The sequence below is a fragment of the Daucus carota genome, chromosome 8 (genome assembly GCF_001625215.2).
Source record: "Daucus carota subsp. sativus chromosome 8, DH1 v3.0, whole genome shotgun sequence".
Lineage (NCBI taxonomy): Eukaryota > Viridiplantae > Streptophyta > Magnoliopsida > Apiales > Apiaceae > Daucus > Daucus carota.
In genome coordinates, this window is record NC_030388.2 from 9079979 (window position 1) to 9100534 (window position 20556).

A 20556-nucleotide genomic window follows, 5' to 3' on the forward strand; every position below is an offset into this window, starting at 1 on the left:
TGGCACCACTGCCTCGGCTCCATAAGCCAGCTGAAAGGGGGTTGCCCCAGTTGAAACCTTGCAAGTTGTTCGATACGCCCATAGTATGGGGAGTATCTCATCGGCCCACGATCCCTGGGCTTTCTCAACTCTTTTCTTCAGTCCATCAAGAATTATCCTATTGGCCACCTCAGCTTGTCCATTAGCTTGAGGATGGGCAACTGAAGTGAAGCGTAACTCAATCGAGTAATCCTCACAATATCCTCTAAACTCAGCATTATTGAACTGAGTCCCATTGTCGGTAACCATGACTCGAGGTATTCCGTACCTGCAGATAATGTTCTCCCACACGAATTGAGCAACTTGCTTGGTGGTTATCTTGGCCAGCGGCTTGGCTTCAATCCACTTAGTGAAATAATCAATTGCAACCAAGAGGAACTTTCTCTGTGCACTAGCAAGTGGAAACGGTCCAAGAATATCCATTCCCCACATTGCAAAGGGGATAGGAGTATTGATAGATGTCAGCATCTCAGGTGGCTGTCGTATAACAGGTGCGAACCTTTGACAGCGGTCACACTTCTTCACGTAATCCTGAGCATGTTTCAGCATATCAGGCCAATAAAATCCAAGACGAGTGACTTTATGAGCCAAAGCCCTTCCTCCAAGGTGTTGGCCACATACACCTTCATGTACCTCCCTCAGGGCTTCTTGAGCCTCATCAGGCCTCAGACATCTCAAGTAAGGGATCACAAACGATTTTCTATATAAGATTCCCTCAATGAGTACATATTTAAGGGCCCTTACCTGTAACTTTCGTGCTTCATCAGCATTAGGAGGCAGATGACCACTTTGTAAATACAACTTAATCTCATCCATCCAAGTGGCCCCTGTGTCAATGGGGGCAACTAACTTTGCTTCGATACTAGGGGTTCTCAAAACCTGATAATAAACGCTTCCTGAGCATACCTCATCATCGGAGGATGCAAATTGCGATAAGGCATCAGCCTTGGTATTCTCCTCCCTTGGCACATATTCTACCAAGCATTCTTCGAATAGTGCCATCTGGGTCTTTACAATCCTTAGATATTTCAGCATAGTCTCCTCACGAGCTTCAAACTCACCATTCACTTGGAAGACTACAAGCTTTGAGTCACCACAGACCTTCAAATTCTTTACCCTCAAGGTTCTAGCTAGACCAAGTCCAGCTATCAACGCTTCATACTCTGCTTCGTTATTGGTGGTCGGAAAGTCTAACTTTATAGCATATTCCACAGTAAAGCCATCAGGGCTTTGGAGCACAAGTCCTGCACCACTACCTTTTGTTTTTGAAGCTCCGTCAAAAAATAGTAGCCAATACTCTTTAGGTTTTTCTTCCTTAGTAGGTTCTTCTACCTTGTCTCCTTGCCCCCCGACTTCCTGGTTGCTAATGGTGCATTCAACTAGGAAGTCAGCTAAGGCCTGAGCTTTAATCGCCGTTCGAGGTTTGTATCGGATATCAAATTCTCCAAGCTCAATGGCCCACTTGATCAATCTTCCACTAGCCTTAGGGCTGTGTATAACATTCCGGAGAGGTTGGTCTGTCAGGACTTCTATCTTATGAGACTGAAAGTAAGGTCTCAACTTCCTCGAGGCCGTAATCATGGCCAAAGCAAATTTTTCGATCACTGAGTAATTGAGCTCCGCTCCATGCAGAACCTTGCTCACATAGTATACTGGTTTCTGGACTTTGGATTCCTCCCGAACCAATACGGCACTTAGCGCTTGTTCCGAGACAGCTAAGTATACATACAAGGTTTCACCATTAATGGGTTTCGATAGAAGAGGTGGCTCTGCCATATACTTCTTCAGTTCCTCAAAAGCTATCTGGCTCTCTTCTGTCCACTCGAAATTCTTAACTTTTTTCAAGGCTTTGAAGAAAGGCAAACACTTGTCTCCTGATTTGGATACAAACCTTCCCAAAGCTGCAATTCTTCCCGTCAGTTTCTGAACATCCCTTACACTCTTTGGGGGTTCCATATCTAGGATAGCTTTTATCTTGTCGGGATTGGCTTCAATACCACGCTTTGAGACCATTAAACCCAGGAACTTCCCAGAACCGACCCCAAAGGCACACTTAGCTGGGTTTAACATCATTTTATGCGTCCTCAGGACTTCAAAGGCCTCTTTAAGGTGTTCAAGGTGATCCGCTTTGTTCAAGCTTTTCACCAACATATCGTCTACATATACCTCCATAGTCTTTCCAATCAGATGTTTAAACATCTTGTTTGCAAGGCGTTGATACGTTGCTCCTGCATTCTTAAGTCCAAAGGCCATAACCAAATAACAAAATACACCAAAGTCGGTGATAAACGATACCTTGGGTACATCGTCCTTGTCCATCCGGATCTGATTATATCCGCTGAAGCCATCCATGAAGCTCAGCATCTCATGTCCAGCGGTGGCATCTATTAACGTGTCTATCCTTGGAAGAGGGAAACAATCCTTGGGACAAGCATCATTCAGATCAGTGAAGTCTACACACATCCTCCACTTTCCATTGGCCTTCTTGACCATAACAGGGTTCGCCAACCATTCTGGAAATTGTATCTCTTCGATAAAACCTGCTTCCAACAACTTATCGACCTCCTGTTTAATGGCTTCTTGCCTTTCAGGGGCGAAGTTCCTTTTCTTCTGTTTAATAGGCTTCCTCTCGGGGTTCACATTCAACTTATGTGTTATGAATGAGGGGTCGATACCTGGCATATCAGCCGCTGTCCAAGCGAAAACATCACGGTTGTTCCTTAAGAACCTCACAAACTCTTGTTTCAAATCTTCCTGGAGTAATGCTCCGACATAGGTGACCTTTTCAGGTTCTTCTGTATACAATTGGATAGGAACCAAATCTTCGGCAGGCTTGCCTCTCCTTTCTTCCTCTTCTCGGACATCAAGGTCCTCTATAGGTAATACTTGCCCCCCGGCTCCTCCAGATCTTAATGCCCCAATATAACAGCTTCGGGCCATTTCCTGATCTCCTAACTCTTCCCCAATTCCGTTCCTAGTCGGGAATTTGATCTTCATGTGGTAGGTAGATGGGATTGCTTTAAAAGCATGTATTCCGGTCCTCCCAAGGATGGCGTTATAGGTTGATGAGGCTTTAACGACCAAGAAATTTACCATACACGTGGCTTGTCTGGGTTCGGTACCCATAGTTACCGGAAGTTGGATCATGCCTTCAATTTTGGTTTCCACGTTGTTGAAGCCATATATAGGCATGTCTGAGGGTGTTAACTGAGTATCAGAATACCCCATCTTTTCATAAGCATCATAGAACAAGATATCCACCGAGGCTCCATTATCAACGAGCACTCTCTTTACTGACGAGTTTCCAATCACTGGGGTAATTACTAAAGGGTCATCATGAGGAAATTTCACCTTTTCAAGGTCGATATTGTCGAATGCTAGAGCATAATCAATTTTTGCCCGCTTCGGAGGTTCTCCAACTATATTCATCACTTCCCTGGCATAAGCCTTTCTTGAATTGCTTGAAGTGCCTGCAGCCGTGGGTCCCCCGGAGATTACATTAATAACAGGCCCTCGAGGCTGAGTTCTTTTGTCATCGTTGTCTCTTCCACGGTTATCACTGTCTCGATGATTCTTGTCTCCATCTTTGGTAAATTTGGACAACTTGCCTCTTCGGATCAAGAATTCAATCTCATCCTTCAACTGCCGGCAATCATCGGTCTTATGCCCTGTGTCTTTGTGGAATCGACAATATAAATCTTTGTTACGTTTCTCGGGATCAGTCCTTATAGGCTTCGGCCATCTAACACTTTCGTCCTTCTCAATCTCCAACAGGATTTGACTCCTCGGGGCGTTAAGCCTGGCATACTCAGTAAACCTCGGCCCCAGCTTCTTTTTAGCAGGCGACTTTTCCTCTTCTTCCTTCCGGGAGTACTTATTCTCAGCATTATACTCCGTGTCATTCCCACGTTTCTTGAAATTGGTATTCGGTCCCTGATTGTTCTGGGATTTTCTCAAGCTTTCCTCCGCCTTTATATACTTTCCGGCTCTCTCTTGTAGATCGTTCATATTGTCTGGAGCCCTCTTGGCTAGAGATCGGCGAAAATTGTCATCGGTGGTGCCTTGTTGGAGTGCGATCATGGCTACCTTCTGATCAAGGTCTGGGACCTTCAAGGCTTCTTTGGTAAAACGATTCATATATTCCCTGAGTGATTCGTTCTTTCCTTGATGCAAATTCATTAGAGAGGCAGAGCTCTTGGCATGTGTCTTGCTTCCAACAAATTGTCCTATGAAAGCCCTGCTCAAGTCAGCAAAACAAGAGATAGAATTAGGGGGTAGGCGACTATACCAGTGTTGGGCCATCCCACTCAAGGTTTGGGGAAAGGCACGGCACTTGATTGCTTCAGTGACGGGCTGGAGTAACAAAGCGTTCATGAAGGTCCGAACATGATTAGCGGGATCACCCGTGCCATCGTAAGCTTTTATGGTTGGGAGCTTGAATTTTCGGGAAATCCTTGCACCCATGATTTCTTGCGTAAAAGGGGGAACCGGGTTATCAGGATCGCCTGCTGGTAACAAGTGAATTTGATTCATCACGGTTTGACGAGGGTTTTCATCCCTAGATTCCGGGGGTTGCATCCTTGCCTGGTCTCTTTTTAACCGTGCGATTTCCTCTTCATAGGCCCGGATCCTTTCCTCATAAGTTATTGGCCCCCGGGGCTCATTAGCTTCTTGCCTATGGCGGCGTCGACGGTGTCGATCAGCATCTCTCCTCCTTCGAGGGGGTGTATCATGCTCCTGCTCCGATTCGGAAGAGTCGTAGTCAGTTACATGCACATAGTCATCTCTTGTGCCTCCACGGGTGGTTGTAGTGACCGTTGAATAATGTGTGCCGGTGTCGGTGACGGTTGCGATTACTCGGGTCAGAGGGGGCAACGAACCAAAAGTCAGGGGAGTAGTAGTTTGAGCAATGGTCGTACCGAGCGGGAGGGTGGTAGTTATAGGGGTTGATTCAGTCGAGACCCCGGTGGTGGTTCGACTGCGTGGAACATGGATTTCAGAACGTGGTCCGGTTGGGTTTGTCATGGTTATTGTTGTTTTCCCACAGACGGCGCCAAATGTTATAGAATAGAAAACAAAGGGGTGAGCGATTCGTGCTTTGGACTGGTCTCGGTGCGAGATGCCTACGTATCTTCTGCGTGGAGAAGAATCAAGTCCAAAACGTAGTTCTAGTTATGAGGGGTAGAGCCCTTTATATAGGCGCTTCGGAGTCAGAAGCTGGACGGAAGTGCAATTCCGCGTATCAGACTCCTTATCGAAGTATGCCTCGAAGCAAGAGATAAGATAGGACTCTTATTCTCTTGTTGTTGACGTTTATCCGAACTTCTGAATACTTATCTGATAGAGTCAGATGTACCATAGAATTCAGACTTGTTACTGGTCCTCTGACTGGGCCCTTACTAATTAATCACGAAATTATCTAATAAATAGAGACTCAGGCCCTTTTTAACTGGGCTTTAGTGTTCTCGGGCTTTTAATATCTAATAATAATTAAATATTACTTCTGACCTATATCAATACTCTATTAACAAAACTTCCTTTTACCAGATTTAGACATAAAAAAGAATAAAATTCATATTCTACTTACGAAATCATCTTCTTTTTTATTTTTACAGAATTGTTTTCTATTTTGTTTAGAACACAAGAAATGGAAAGGTATTCTAAAACCTTATTCTTCTAATTGACTTGGATAATTTAAAAAATATATTATTTTTATAATTTAATATCATATATATATGTATCTATATGTATATAGAGAGTCCCACTCTAGGTTAGAGCATCTCCAGCAGATTAGCTATATGAGATCCTAAGTTATTACTTTAAGGAATATGGACAAAAATTCACTCCAGCGCGCAGAGTCCCTACTCATTCTCTAAATATTAGGATCCATTTTCCATTCCTCATAAGTAGGGAATCTCTATCTCATTCCTCATTTGATTTTTAATGATTAAATATTCAACTCTCACATTTTGCACACTCTTTCCCACATTTTTTTTGTTAAAAGAATTTGAATTTAATATTATAATAATGATAGGGAAGACAAATAGGGATCATTGTTGGAGTTGTCAATCAATATACGATTCCTATTATTTGGAATTTGAATTGTTTATCATATATTCAGGGAACTTCTTTACGACACTGCTGGAGATGCTCTTATATAGAGTACCATGGAGACCTACAATCTAACTATTAATTAATAAATCTAGATAGAGATGGCAACGGATCAGATCGGGTCAGGTTTATTGAGATCGAGACGCGATCCATTATATTTCGGGACGGTCCGAGTTCGGGCATCTAAAATGAAGATCCAAATCCGGTCAGTTGGGTTTTTTCGGGTTTTGGTTCGGGTTCGGGTTTAATTCGAATACTTAACGGAATAGATATTTCATTAGTATCATTAATATAGCCAAATATTTAATATTTAATATAATAATATTTCATGTTTGGAATAAAAATTTATAAATATTCAATATTTAATATAATAATATTTTATGTGAGAAAGGACTCCGTTAATTTGAAATTATAACAAAAAGTCCTAAATTGAAAGTTGAATATTGTGAATATGGAAGCCACTACATTTTATACAAAAATGGATTGTAATAATAAATGCCAAAATCATTGAAAATCACATATAATTTGACGATGTTTCCTTACTTACATATAATTTACAGCAAGCTAGATTCATGTATTTGAAATTTTAAAAAGTCTAATATGTATAAACTTCCTTATCAAGAGTTAAAATTGTGGAGTGAAAAAAAATACTCCATTAATCGGAAATTATAAAAGCAAAGTTAGTGAAAATGTAAAGCGCTCAAATTACGAACAAGTATTGTAGTAATAAATGCTAAAATAATTGGAAATCAAACTACGTTTGACTACATTTCCTTATTTGCTATGACTTACAGCAGTCTATCACCAGGTGTCGGAAAATATAAAAAACAATAATATATAAGAACTTTATTATCAAGAGCTAAAATTGTGATGTTAAAAAGTGTTCCATTGATTAGGAATTATAACATAAAGTCTTGATTTGGAAATTGAATGTATTGAATATGGAAACAATATACTCCCTCTGTCCCATTTTAACTGATATTTGACTTTTTGACACATATATTGAGACGTAAAAAACAATATCTACACTTAATAAAAAAATTCAATTCTTATATCAAATAAAAGCTTAGATTCTAAACTTTTATTTGATATAAATTTTATAAAGAATAATTTTGTTTAGATGCGACTTTTTTAACATCTTAAAATACGTGTAAAAAAGTCAAAAGCAGTTAAAATGGGACGGAGGGAGTATATATTATACAAAAAAGTATTGTACTAATAAGGACCAAAATCAGGTAAATCAAATAAACTTTGACTATTTTTCCTTATTTACATATGGGTTATAGCAGGCTAAACCCATGTATTCAAAAATTAAAAAAACAAAATATATAAAACTCTTTTATCAAGAGCTAAAATTGTGATGTTAAAAAGTGTTCCATTGATTAGGAATTATAACATAAAGTCTTGATTTGGAAAATTGAATGTATTGAATATGGAAACAATCATGGAGTACCATTTTATATGGAGTCCGGTGGAGAACCCTCTGCACAAATCTGGACCATTAAATCAAAACGACATCCAACGGTTAGCGATAACGGAGAATAAAAAATAAAATATTATTATATGTAACAGTCTAACAAATATAACTATTACCACTTTCTCTCTCCTCTCTTCATTCTCCCCCGCTATCGGCTCTCTTTCGTGCGATATCCCTCTCTCTCACTGACTCAATCTCTCTCTCTCTCACACACACTATTTCCTGATCTCTTATAGTAGTTAAAAGCACTACGAGATTGTGTTTCGTCAAATCAAGCTTTTTGTTGTTCGAATCAAGTTTTGTGTTCTTCTAACCAAGCTGATTTTATTGAAATACAATCCTGATCAGGTTCGAATTAACGAATTAACTATCATTTTATATGTGTTTACACTTCGAGATTTGGTTCCGCATAGATTAATCCTTGTTTATCTACAATTTTCGCTTCATATATATTAGGTTTGCATTTGTTGTTGTTCTTGTGAGAACACTATCTAGTCAATTTGTTATATATAGTTTCCTTTTCAGTTTTGATTGTATCTCATTGTAGATTTGTTTTAGATATTTTGATTCTTCATCTATGAACAAATATTATGCTGGCAATTTGAAAATTGTTTTTTGCTTCTATTATAGAAATGGATCAGTTTTATATAGTTTTGACTCTTTTAGTTGCAATTTAAGGTTTATAATACCTATTTTTTGTTAAATTTTATATGGTTCCACTATAGAACCAAATAATGTTTTGAAAATTAGTTCCAAAACTGTAAGTTCTGCTTACAAACTTTGTATTTTATTAGTTATGTTTTTTTACTTGATTCTATATATAGAATCAAAGTAGAAAATAGGTTAGCGGATTTTGTTATATATCTAGTTTTGTTATAGTTTTGGTTCTTCGTGAATGTTGATTTTGTACTATTGTGAACAAAATGAGTGATTGCTAGCTCGTTTGTAGATTATATTTTCTGTCAAATTTTAGGTTTAGCTAATAATGAGTTGTTTATAAGGAGTGTTTATAATGTGGTCACTCGATATCAGTCACAAGGCTCTACCATTGAAAAGAAGAAAGCTTTTGGTTCTATTGGCAGAAGAGATGTCGCTAAAGTGGAAAAGAAAATAGGTTTTGCTAGCAGTTTCGCTTATAAAACATGTAGTTTTTTAAAATCATTTTTTTACTTGACTCTATTATAGCTTCAAAGTAGAAAATAGGTGATTCTTTAAGAAGGTCTTACTTAGTTGCCTGCCTTTCTTTTATTCCTATTAATTATATTGCCACTACAATTGTGCATGCAGTACAAGATTATGACCAAGCTTACCTAAGTCTTTTTACAACTTCAAGGAAAAGTAGTGGTTTCTCAAGGGGAACATCACATCTATTTATAGAGGGGTAACAAGGTATTTAATGTTTTTGGTTGATGATCAGGTGGATATGTCACAATTTCTTTGAGTTAAACTTTCATAGTAGTTACAATCACTCTTTGCATTAAAAGACCTTTGACATAGACTCTTACTAATAGAATACTGCAATGATGTGCAGGCATCACCAACAAAGACGCGGGCAAGCAAGGATTGGTCGTGTGGCGGGAAATAAAGATACTTATCTTGGAATCTTTGGTAAGTGAATAATATGCCATTAACAAAATGTTAACTATTTTGATATTGATGTTAAAAAATTCCCATAGTATATGGGGAACAAATCAAGCATTATAAGAGAGTAACTTGTAATAAAATCTTTATCATGATCTGGAGTCAGATGCTTCTAGTTAAACTGAATTCTAGTTGACAATTTATAATATTAAAAATAAATTGATGGATTACTGCAAGGAGTGTGGTATTATTAGCAGGACGTTGGTCTTCAATTAGTAGCAACTCATTTAATGTGTCGTGCAGCTACTCCCGCATCTGCTATACCACCTGGGGTATCATTTGATCAGTTTCTTTTTATATTTTCATGATAGAATCAAACAGGCTAAATTAAAAAGAGCATCACTTTGGTTATGTTATAGAACCAAGTTTAACTTAACAGTTCTACCATGGAACCAAATTGGTACTATATGATTTTTAAACTGTAATGCTAATATATTTTAGCCACATTTTCAATTTGATAATATTATTTTGATTTTTTAATTTTATTCTAATGTACAGAGAAATGCTAATATATTTTAGCCACATTTTCAATTTGATAATATTATTTTAATTTTTTAATTTTATTCTAATGTACAGAGAAATTAGTATATTCACTATTTGCTCTTCTTATATACAACCTACTACTTGAAAATACACTACTTAATTGATTCTACTATAGAACCAAGTTAACGGATAAGCATTTGTAATGTTGTGGTTTGCTTCTATAATAGAGCCAAGTTACTTTGTAATATTGTGGTTTTCTTTTATTATAGAACCAAATTAAGATTCTATAGTAGAACCAAATTCTTCAACATAGATAATAAGTTTGATTGTACGCTGTTTTTTGTTTTCTACAATGGTGCTAGGATTTTATTTGTGAATTATTCATGTGGTTGTCCTAAAGTGGTCTCGTTAAAAATAGTACCAAAGTACCTATACAAACAAAGGCTGATGAATGCAAGATACCACCATAACCTGAGTTCGTAGTCTATTTGAACAAACACATCCAACCAGCTTTGGTATAATTGACCTGGTTGAAGCAATCTATTTAAATTTTTCTAAAGTCTCGCTCTTGATAAGAAACTTGTGCTTTACATGTTACATATTATTTGTCAGATACTATTCTATCATTATAGTAAACACTTTTGTCAAGTTCTGCAACTCAACCACTTCTAGACATATGTTCTTCTGCAAAGTATATATGTATCTGAAGAAAATACAGTTGTAACTTGAACCTCATCTCATATTTGGGTCCGAGACGATTATGAATTGTTATTAGCTCTTGATGAGAACAGTTACCAACATTGTGGTGCATCTGCAGCTCAGATTAATGGTTTGCCAGAATCAACGATTCAGGTACTATTCCTACTTATTGGATGCCAAAATGCTGGCATGGTTTTACGCTTGCAAACTAAAAGAAGGAATATGGGGGGTCTTGATTTATGTTTGGTTAAAGAAAATCCATCAGGTCAATTATCCAGTTTATACATACTTGCTACTGATTAAATGATCTGACTGTCCTTGCATCTCGCAGACAGATAGTCCTGAAGAATGCTCAGCTTGTCTTGAAACTCCAAGCATTGGGGATACTATGTGCCGTCTTCCATTAGGGATGCGTCCTCCAAGTGTAAATGGAAATCTCATAACAGAATCACCAGCTATGCTCATCTGGACTTTGGAAGGGAAAATACTCACCAGTTACAGGCAACTGGTCTTCTGGGGCATCACTGTTTAGTAGCGCATCTTGAGGAAGTGAAGAAGCACACGGAAGAGGCCTTATTTATTTATCTAAAGCTTACTATGTCTCTCCTTTTTGAACCTGGTTCCAGAAGAAGCAACAGTTTGTATGTTATTTTGTCTGGGGTGCAAACGTATGAGATATGTTACGTACCATGTATTAACTATCCACTCAGTGAAAATAAACTTAATTTGTTGCTTTCGATACAAATGTGATCAATACGAACCTATATTATTATATGGTAGCATGAATTCTAAGGTATCTAATTATGATTCTGTTACAGAAGCAAAATTTTGATTCTGTTTTTCCTAAGGGTTCATATTTGGGTTTAAAATGAATAATTTATACTATAATTTATAAATTTGCAAGGAAATTCTTTACAAATTATAATAAATAAGCTTGTACAGTAAATATTTATGATTCAAATATTGTTACTATAATTTTTTCATAAAAAAGCAAGATAATTTCATTATCAGCTTGCAAGGATTCTACTCCACACTTGAGAAAAGGCCCTCGGGGGCACAATTTCAATACATAATGCCCTTAATGGCACTGTTTAAGAAAAAGGCCCCGCACTTCAAATCACATTTTGAAGTAGCATTTTTAGAAGTTTTTAATTAAACGCCACATCAGTGCACATTCGATCTGTACAGCTTTTAAGCAAGTGTAACGTAACATAGAGTTACGTTTAATAACTTTAAAAAAAAAAAATTAACCGATATTAGCTTTTTAGAGTCACGTTTTACAACCTTAAAAAAAGATTTTAAATTAACCTTTATTAACATTTTAGGGTTCACCTTTGGATTTCAAATGATTAAATTATACTTGAAATTGAATTGAGCCTAAACCCTAATTAAGGCGAGGCTGAAGGGCCGAAGGCCCTGAAGCCGGGACGTAGGCGGAATAAATAAACTTACGATCATTAACATTTAGGGTTTAGGTTTGGGTTTTAGAATAATTAATTCCAACTGTATATTAAATTGGACGATGGTTAGGGTTTAGGATTGAGGGTGTAGGGCCGGTAGGCCCTACTCCCTCGAGCCTAAACCCTAATTAAGGCGAGGCTGAAGGGCCGAAGGCCCTGAAGCCGAGACGTAGGCGGAATAAATAAACTTACAATTGTTAACATTTAGGGTTTAGGTTTGGGTTTTAGAATAATTAATTCGTACGGTATATTAAATTGGACTACAGTATATCTTAACTATAAATAAATTCAAACTTTACAACTTTACATAAAATAAGTATAAAATCAGTTTTGACTTGTACTCTTTTTTAACTCACTGATGAGCTATTGAACTGCTAATGAGCTCATCAGGAACTAATATACTACCAAACCAAACTCCTGATGATGCTAAAATACTAAAACTCCTGATGTACAGTAGCGCCAGCATTCTGCAAGTGATGAACCGCAGCCATGATCTGATCCTCTTCTACCGGCTCTAGATGATGCTCAAGTACTAATGGTGACCCTGAGATTAGGAGAGCTTGATAGAGTATCCGAGAAATCTAGTGTACACTTGAGGTCATTAACATCTATCTAGTTGGAGAGTTCCGTGAGTATTTGGAGAGTTCTGGTGTACACATGTGAGGTCAGTCACATCTATATAGTTATTCCTGAGCGAGACCAATTTCTCTTTTTGGAGCAGTTATCAACAATAAAAGTCTCCGACCTGACAAATTGATCTCACAAATCAGTTTCAATAGCCGGTTGGAGAATTTTGAGACCAAATTCATCAACAGAGATACAAATTCTCCACACCAATCATATGTACTTACAAAAAAGATAATCAGAATCTATAGAAATATGAATTTTCTTTGAACAGAATTTCCATATCTCAAGAACTATACATGAGTGAAACAAGTGCACACAAAATCTCGAGCCAAATACGCGTTCTTTATCTAAAACCCTTGAAATAATAAAATCAATAACAAATCAAAAAACAAATCACAGAATTCTTTAATGAAATACTAGAACTTATACCATCCATGAATTATCTAGAAACTTCTTGAGATAGGCCGATACCAAAACCAATCTCTAAATAAACAAATCTTGTAAATTTCCAGGATCAGGCTTCAAAATAACCTGGATTGATAAAAGGACCAAATCAGAAAGTTCGACGAAAGATCATATAAATATATAAAGCATGCAAAAAAACTGAATGACAACCCACTTACTAAACTTGATCACTTTAAACTCCTCTGGAAAATCTTCCTCCACATGAGGATCGTCATCATGACCATCACTTTCTTCCTCTATACATCCACCAGACTTCATGATTCTCTAAAAACTGTTATTTTGCTCTGGTGGATCAATCAGCCTGGACTTGCTCTTCATGTGCATGAGTTCAGATTCACATGGAAACGACTTGTTAGAACTGAAAACAGAGCCACTGTGTCTACCACGCTTCCTCAATTCTCACTAAAGGAAACTTTTCCAGGTAAACTCTTACCGTAGAGATCTGAACTTCTAGGAATTTCAGACCATGAAGAGCCTGAGCAGCAGGACAGTCGGACACAAAGTGAGGATCTCAGCCTTTATTCCAGTGTTTAAGATAATTCTGTTTGTCAAAGTGAACTAATCATATACTTGCGTAAACAAATATAAAGTTATCTATAATAAGATATTACAGCCAGAGAAATCTAATACAAAAGCAATATGAACTGTACAAGGATGCTTGACACTGTGATAGTAGAAGCAAGGCTCACCATTAAGTCCGAAGTTACAAATTTCTCTTAGAAACTGATCAGCTTAATGTTGTAATCAAGATGTTGAGAGTTTTACAATATGCGAGAAAATATATGTGTTTTCACTCTTGTTTTTGTTATTTTTCAGATTTAGGCCTCCTTTTTTTTTTCCTCCTGCAATATTTAGGCATGTATTTGAATGTAGAACAATATGAGTTACTATGTATTTTTAATATAGAATTTCAGTACTAGTTACACAAATCTAATAAACAGGTCTAGAGTAGATTTTGGTTCCATTATAGAATCTTAAATAGTTCTATATTAATAACTAATACAATAAATCTAACAATGAGATTTTGGTTCTGTTATAGAACCTTAAATCCATATAAATAAATAGTCCTTTAATTAACTAAAACATATATGCTTCTACTCCAGAATCACAAATTTTATACAATTCGGTTCTATTACAGAACCCTCGATAAATAAATAAAAGAAGACATTATATTACTAACACATATATGATTCGACTATAGAATCAAACCTGATGAACTTAAAAATACTAAAAAATATTCTAATAAAGAATCAACACTAAACAAATTAATAGTTTACATGAATCACTAAATATTCTATCACAGAACCAGAATCCGAGGAATTAGTAACAAAGATTGATTGCAAAACCCATTCTCAGATTCTTTAATATTCATAGTTGCTTTTTTTATAGTGTGCGAATATGTGCAGAAGAAAGCAATTACCATGATTAAAAAGTATATCCTGTAATATATTATCTCAAAGTATCAATGTCACTGAGTAGCAATTAATCATTTATATATTAATTAACAAAAGCTTACTAATTTTATCAATTGCAGCAGCTAGTTTGTAGTTCATGGGTGTTGATCACGTCCTGGGGAATGGTCTGTCAGGATGATAGATGATCTTGATTAGCAAGATAAAGCAGACCCTATCCAACATTACATAAGAATCCAAGACATAGCTGGCGGAAGAGACATTTCAACCAACCTCCAGTATCCATCCAATGTAAGCGACATTGTTTACATGTTGGTTTATGTCCAGATCAACTCTTCGTGGCTGCAATGTTGAAGAACTCAGTGTTGGCATGGAGCATTCTGATAGAATCTATAAGGTCGAAAAATCTTACTGCAAGGCTGAGACTGGAAAAGGTAGCAGGATCTTCTAGCTTCAATATCTTTTTTAAGCTGTAATTGTCTTCTTCAGGAAATGTGAATCTGAGACAAACACAACACAATGCCCAGATAGTAATCAAACAATGTATCATCAAAAACAAAAGAGGGCAGACAGAATTTATGATCACCAGAATTTAATTTGGAAATAAGATATCAATCGCTGGCTTGACTTGCCTCGGGGTTTTTGGGCCGAAACCTAAATATTCATCGCGGACTTCATCACTGACTTTCTGAAATCTTCTACTATCTTGATGCATCATCACCCATTTGTTGCAATGAAAACCTTCCTAAATGTCAATCTGGAAAAACCAGCAACAAGTCTTATCATTTTCGTATCCATGATACATGAGAAATATAGAGGCACCTTGTTGCTCTGCCAATGACTTCACCAGTGTAGTAATCTCTGATAATCCAGTCGCGTCTGGTCCCAATTCTTCCTTCGTTGTGGCCCCATGTCTCAATCTCAACCACGTCACTCATGTTCGACAAAATTTCAACAAATAATAAAACATGACAGTTGAACAAAGCTCATGAATTATAACATTACAGATTCATATCTTACCAAGAAGGGTACATGTAGACTTCAATGTGCATTCGGGGTGTCACCCATATGAGATTCAATCTTCTCATGGTAGTTGTAGTCGAAAATCCATCAGTTGCGAAGCTAACAATCTGAGCATGGTTGCAGTCAAATGCTAATGCTGGACACCAGACAGAAATTCTTCAGGGATAAAAGATGCTGTTAATAATGGACTTATGTCATCAATGTTACAGGCTAAATTCCATTCAAATGAGGAAAGCCAGTTGCCGAACCTCTCGTCTGAAATAAGAGAAAACCAATTAGTGAAAACTTTTCCCCAGCCTCTTCTTCAAGATGCTCTAGGAGTCTGGGACACAACAACTGAGAGTGTCAATTAATATACAACAGTAACAAGAAGCTTTATCGACATATGAGCACCAGTGTGGTGGCAATGACTTGAAGGTGAAATAGAAGTTGAGCTTAATTGTTAGATGTACGAAACCACTTGACATTTACATATAGGAATTCATATGAACATGCTACAGAATGGTAATGAACAAATGAACACCAGAATTCTTGGATGACAACTATGAGACACTGAACTAATCTAGAAAAAAAACATGTCCAGAGAGAAGAACCAAACCTTGAAAACCTCCAAAGATGATCTATGAGGATCTGAAGACATGTGTCCTGGCAAGTCAATCATCCGACCAAACAAAATGAAGAAAACAGAAAGCGTAGCACCAAGCATACATGATCCAACACTTCCAAAGAACATCAATATATAATCCTTAGTATCAGCTGCAACAAGGAGTCCAATCAACGAGACAATCTCTTTTTAGCTTGAGATTGACTCAGGCTGGTTTATTTTTGAAACTACATTCTCATCAGTATCTATCTGTGAGCGGGGGGGTTCTAGGTCTCTCATAATTAACTTGAAAGATGTAAATGCACAGCTGATATCACTTGATCATGCAAAGCTTAATAGAATCTTAGTTTTAAAACACCTTGTACTATGGAATCACAATTCTACAAAATTTGGTTGTGTTACAGAATCATAATTTATCTACTGCTCCATAAATTTTGGTTCCATAACAGAATTTTAATTTTGAAACACCTCTTACTATAGAATCACAATTTCTACAAAATTTTGTAAGTTCCATAAATTTTGGTTCTATTACAGAATCTTAGTTTTAAAACGCCTTGTACTATAGAACCATAATTCTACGAAATCTGGATCTATTATAGAATCATAATTTATCTACCGTTCCATAAATTTTGGTTCTTTTACAGAAACTTAATTTTAAAACACTTCTTACTATAGAATCACAATTCTACAAAATTTGGTCCTATTACAGAATCATAATTTATAATTTAAATTTATAATACGAACTACGTTAACCTCAATATCAACTAGTTAATAAAGACACGATAAACATATGCTTCTATTGGAGAAGCACAACTTCACAAATTTTGATTCCATTACAGAACATTAATTTTAAACAAAAATAAGCATTAACTAAATCCAGACAAAAACTAATTTCACAAAACTACATCAATGCTTCTACTCTAGAATCAGAATTTTACAAAATATGATTTGAACCCTAAACCTTTATACAACACACATAAAAATCAAAATTAATTAGCTTATTTGTATATAGAATCAGAATATGCATATAGAATCATACGTAACTTAAAAGAAACATATAAACGATTGTATCTTCTACAATTTTTCATAAAAACAAGTCGAAAGATGATAATTAGTACCTTTTTCCCAACATGTCCTGCTCGATGCTCGCGATAAATCAAGGAAACAAGTTCAGATCTGAGAAAATATGCTTACGGTAACCTCCATGTTTCGTTCTCTTCCTCTCTCGCTTCCACTCGCTCTTTCTCTCGCTCTCTCCACGCGTAACTCCTGTTCTTTTTGAACTATTTTACATATTTGGTTTAACTGTTTTGTTTAATTAAATCACAGCCGTTGCTTTAAATTAAGGGTCAGATGAGGGGTCTCCACGGTACTCCACATAAAAAGGGTCTCCATAGAGTGGTACTCTCTCTCTCTCTATATATATATATATTACAAAAAAGTATTGTACTAATAAGGACCAAAATCAGGCAAATCAAATAAACTTTGACTATTTTTCCTTACTTACATATGGGTTATAGCAGGCTAAACCCATGTATTCAAATATTTAAAAAACCAAATATATAAAAACTTCTTTATCAAGAGCTAAAATTATGGAGTGAAAAATTACTTTATTAATTTTGAAATTATAACAAAAAGTATTATTTGAAAATTGAATATAATGAACATGGAAACCGCAAAAATTAAACGAAAAGTAATTTAGTAATTAATGTCAGAAAAGGTGGAAATCAAATAAAGTTTGACTTCCCTATTTGCATATGACCTATAACAGTCTAGATCCATGTATCCAAATTCTTTTAAATCTAATATATATAAACTTCTTTATCAAGAAGGAAAGTGCGTCTTATTCATTCTCGGTGGCTCTTGTCAAAAAACAATGACACACGATTAGAAGTAAACAAAAAGTCTAGATAAATAAAGCAGGTATTGAGGAAAAGTGAATATAAATCTTCACATGATGAGCATTCGATAGTGGCTTGGACGAATCATTTCTATTTAACAGCTGCAAGGAAAACTCAATAAATGCAGTGGAGGATTTATCAGCATCATAATCACTATCAATGCGAAAGGAAATTATGTAAAAATAATGCAAAAAATTAATTACAAATTATCATGTCATCTATACAATATAAAAAAAACTCAAAAACTGGAACAAAAATGCAAAAAGAGAGCACAAACCAATGTTAAGCGACAATCCCATATGTGTAAGTCGTATACTTTCATAAGAGTCTCTCCAGCTTTCCAAGCTTTCACCCAGTGGACAGTGGCTGCCTTAATCCAATATCAGGTAAATCAAATGAGCGCCCCACATGAAAATACCTATTAAATAACAGGCACAAACTTATTACAAAATGTTGTATATCACACAAATGATTCCACATGAAGACGTTAACAAAAATACGATCACGTCCAAGACTTTCCAGAAAGTAAGACCAAAAGTGTTGTATCTTAAAACTAAATATGCACGGAAACTTTACTCTGGTGCAGAAATCAATTATGAAATTATGTTGTAATACTTGAATCAATTTCACTCTAAGAACTTCATTCATTTTTTTTAACATTAATCTGAAACACAGAGAGTGTTTGAAGAGATTAACATGTTAGGAATAAAAAACATATTAAACGACTAAAACAACACAAAGAACAAACAGTTTAGTTTAGACATTCTAACATACACATTAAGACCTATGAATTATACTAACCATAAATCAGAAGTCATACATGACAAACTATAACAAAATCAAAATAAATTGAATCCATAAGAATTAAAAGACAAAACACTAAGATTATTTTTTGCACAACACAAATCCCAACACGAAGAGTTAAAAATGATGTTCAAAAAATAATCCCAAGTTCTATAGCACAACACAAATCTTTCAATTGCAGAAAATTGTTCGAACATTTTCTCAAATTCTTCGAACATGAAATCAACAGAAATCGCGAGGACAGATCTCTCCGCTTTTCTGTGTAACAAATTATCCGTTACATACAAAATCATGTACTGATTATGATACCTGCAGCGTTCAAACAACAAACTTCAGGACTCGTTCGAGATTGGAACCAAGAAAAGTAACACTGCTTCAGAATCAGTCCGAGATTGGAGACGCGGTTGAAAAGCCATAAGACGCGGTTGGAGCCAGTAGAAACCAAAAGATTCAAAAAATGCCACAATGACCTGTAGTAGAATGACATGAGTGGATTAATTCAAAAGAAAAGAAGAGATCAACAACGACAAAGAAGACAGCTCACAAACCTGTATAATCCATTAGCCCGGAATTCACACGCTTAAATAGATTACAAAACCGTGAAGATGAATATTTTAAAAAAAAGATGTGATGAGTAGATAAAGGCGTGATTAATGGAACTATTTTAAAAAATGTGTAGATTTGGATTTCAAATTAATTGATTTGAATTGACAAGAAATCAACTTCCAAGCTGAATGAGTATGGGTCGTGTCATTCAATGATCCGAGAGTAGCTATCAAAACTTTATTTTGTATAGGACAGATTCCGGGTTGCTCCAAGTGCATAATGAGTCGATCCAGGAGCATGTGAAATTACCAGAACAACCTTAAAATCTTAGCTTCTGGAGGAAGCTAAAAGTTCATGCTTTAATATTGATATTGAATATTGATATTGATATTGATACATGAAAGTACACGAATTTACACGATATAAATATATTTTTTTAAAGTATAAGTATATGTTAATATATATATATATATATGTAATATATATATACATGTACAAATTTGTACACAACTATATACATATATAAAGATTTAATATATATTTCATTATTTAATACATAAAAAATGTATATATTTCATTATATAATATATATATATATATATATATATATATAAATGTATTCTTATTAAAAATATTTTAATTAAATTTAATTATTGTATTTATATTAAATGTACACGAAAATTACATGACACATTTCGAAACAGGTATGAGTTTGAGATTAGGTAGGGATGGCAACGGGTCGTTTCGGTTCAGATATTTGTGATATCCAAACCCACCCGATCCGAACTCGTTCGGATTTGAAAAACAAAACCCGAACCCGATCCCACGGATTTCGGATCAGGTTCGGGTTTTATCCAAACCCGAATTTCTGCACGACTACAAAGCCTCCTCCGTGTAAAGCCGCCGCCACCACCAGTTCTGTCCCAGCCAATCTGCCACCCTTCACCGCCTGATTCAAACCCATAATCTCCCCTCAAGCCTCGACCTCGCACCAACAACAACAATCAATCATACGAACGATTACACATACACACATACTTACTCTTACCTTCAAGCTAATTGAATTGAAAAGGATGAGAAATTCCCACCCAGCATCTCTGCTAGGGCTGAGCATTCGGTCGGTTCGGTTCAAAATCGAACCGAACCGAAATAACCGAAAACCGAAATGCAAATATTGTATTAAACCGAACTGAACCGAATTATCTATTAAACCGAACCAAAATAATTCGGTTGTTTCGGTTATGAAAAAACCGAATTTAGAATT

General features: G+C 36.0%; 2 long non-coding RNA genes across 4 annotated transcripts; one reads left to right on the top strand and one right to left on the bottom strand.

Annotated features, from left to right (window-relative positions):
* The first annotated feature begins 7752 nt into the window (after nt 1-7752).
* LOC108198899 (uncharacterized) lies at nt 7753-11254 on the top strand. Its single transcript, XR_010286215.1, has 4 exons — nt 7753-7975; nt 8915-9016; nt 9159-9235; nt 10782-11254. It is a non-coding gene; the product is annotated as an uncharacterized LOC108198899 (long non-coding RNA).
* Nucleotides 11255-12289: 1035 nt separating this feature from the next.
* On the bottom strand, nt 12290-15243 carry LOC108198106 (uncharacterized). Of its 3 annotated transcripts, none has more exons than XR_010286496.1 (6): nt 14827-15243; nt 14688-14756; nt 14519-14583; nt 13161-13543; nt 12967-13068; nt 12290-12655 (listed from the first exon to the last, which is right to left on the bottom strand). It is a non-coding gene; the product is annotated as an uncharacterized LOC108198106 (long non-coding RNA). The 3 variants fall into 3 exon arrangements; XR_010286497.1 differs by lacking the exon at nt 12290-12655 and having other exon boundaries at nt 12674-13068; nt 13161-13314; nt 13436-13477; nt 14827-15239; XR_010286495.1 differs by lacking the exon at nt 12290-12655 and having other exon boundaries at nt 12675-13068; nt 13161-13477; nt 14827-15236.
* Between the last annotated feature and the right edge of the window lie 5313 nt (nt 15244-20556).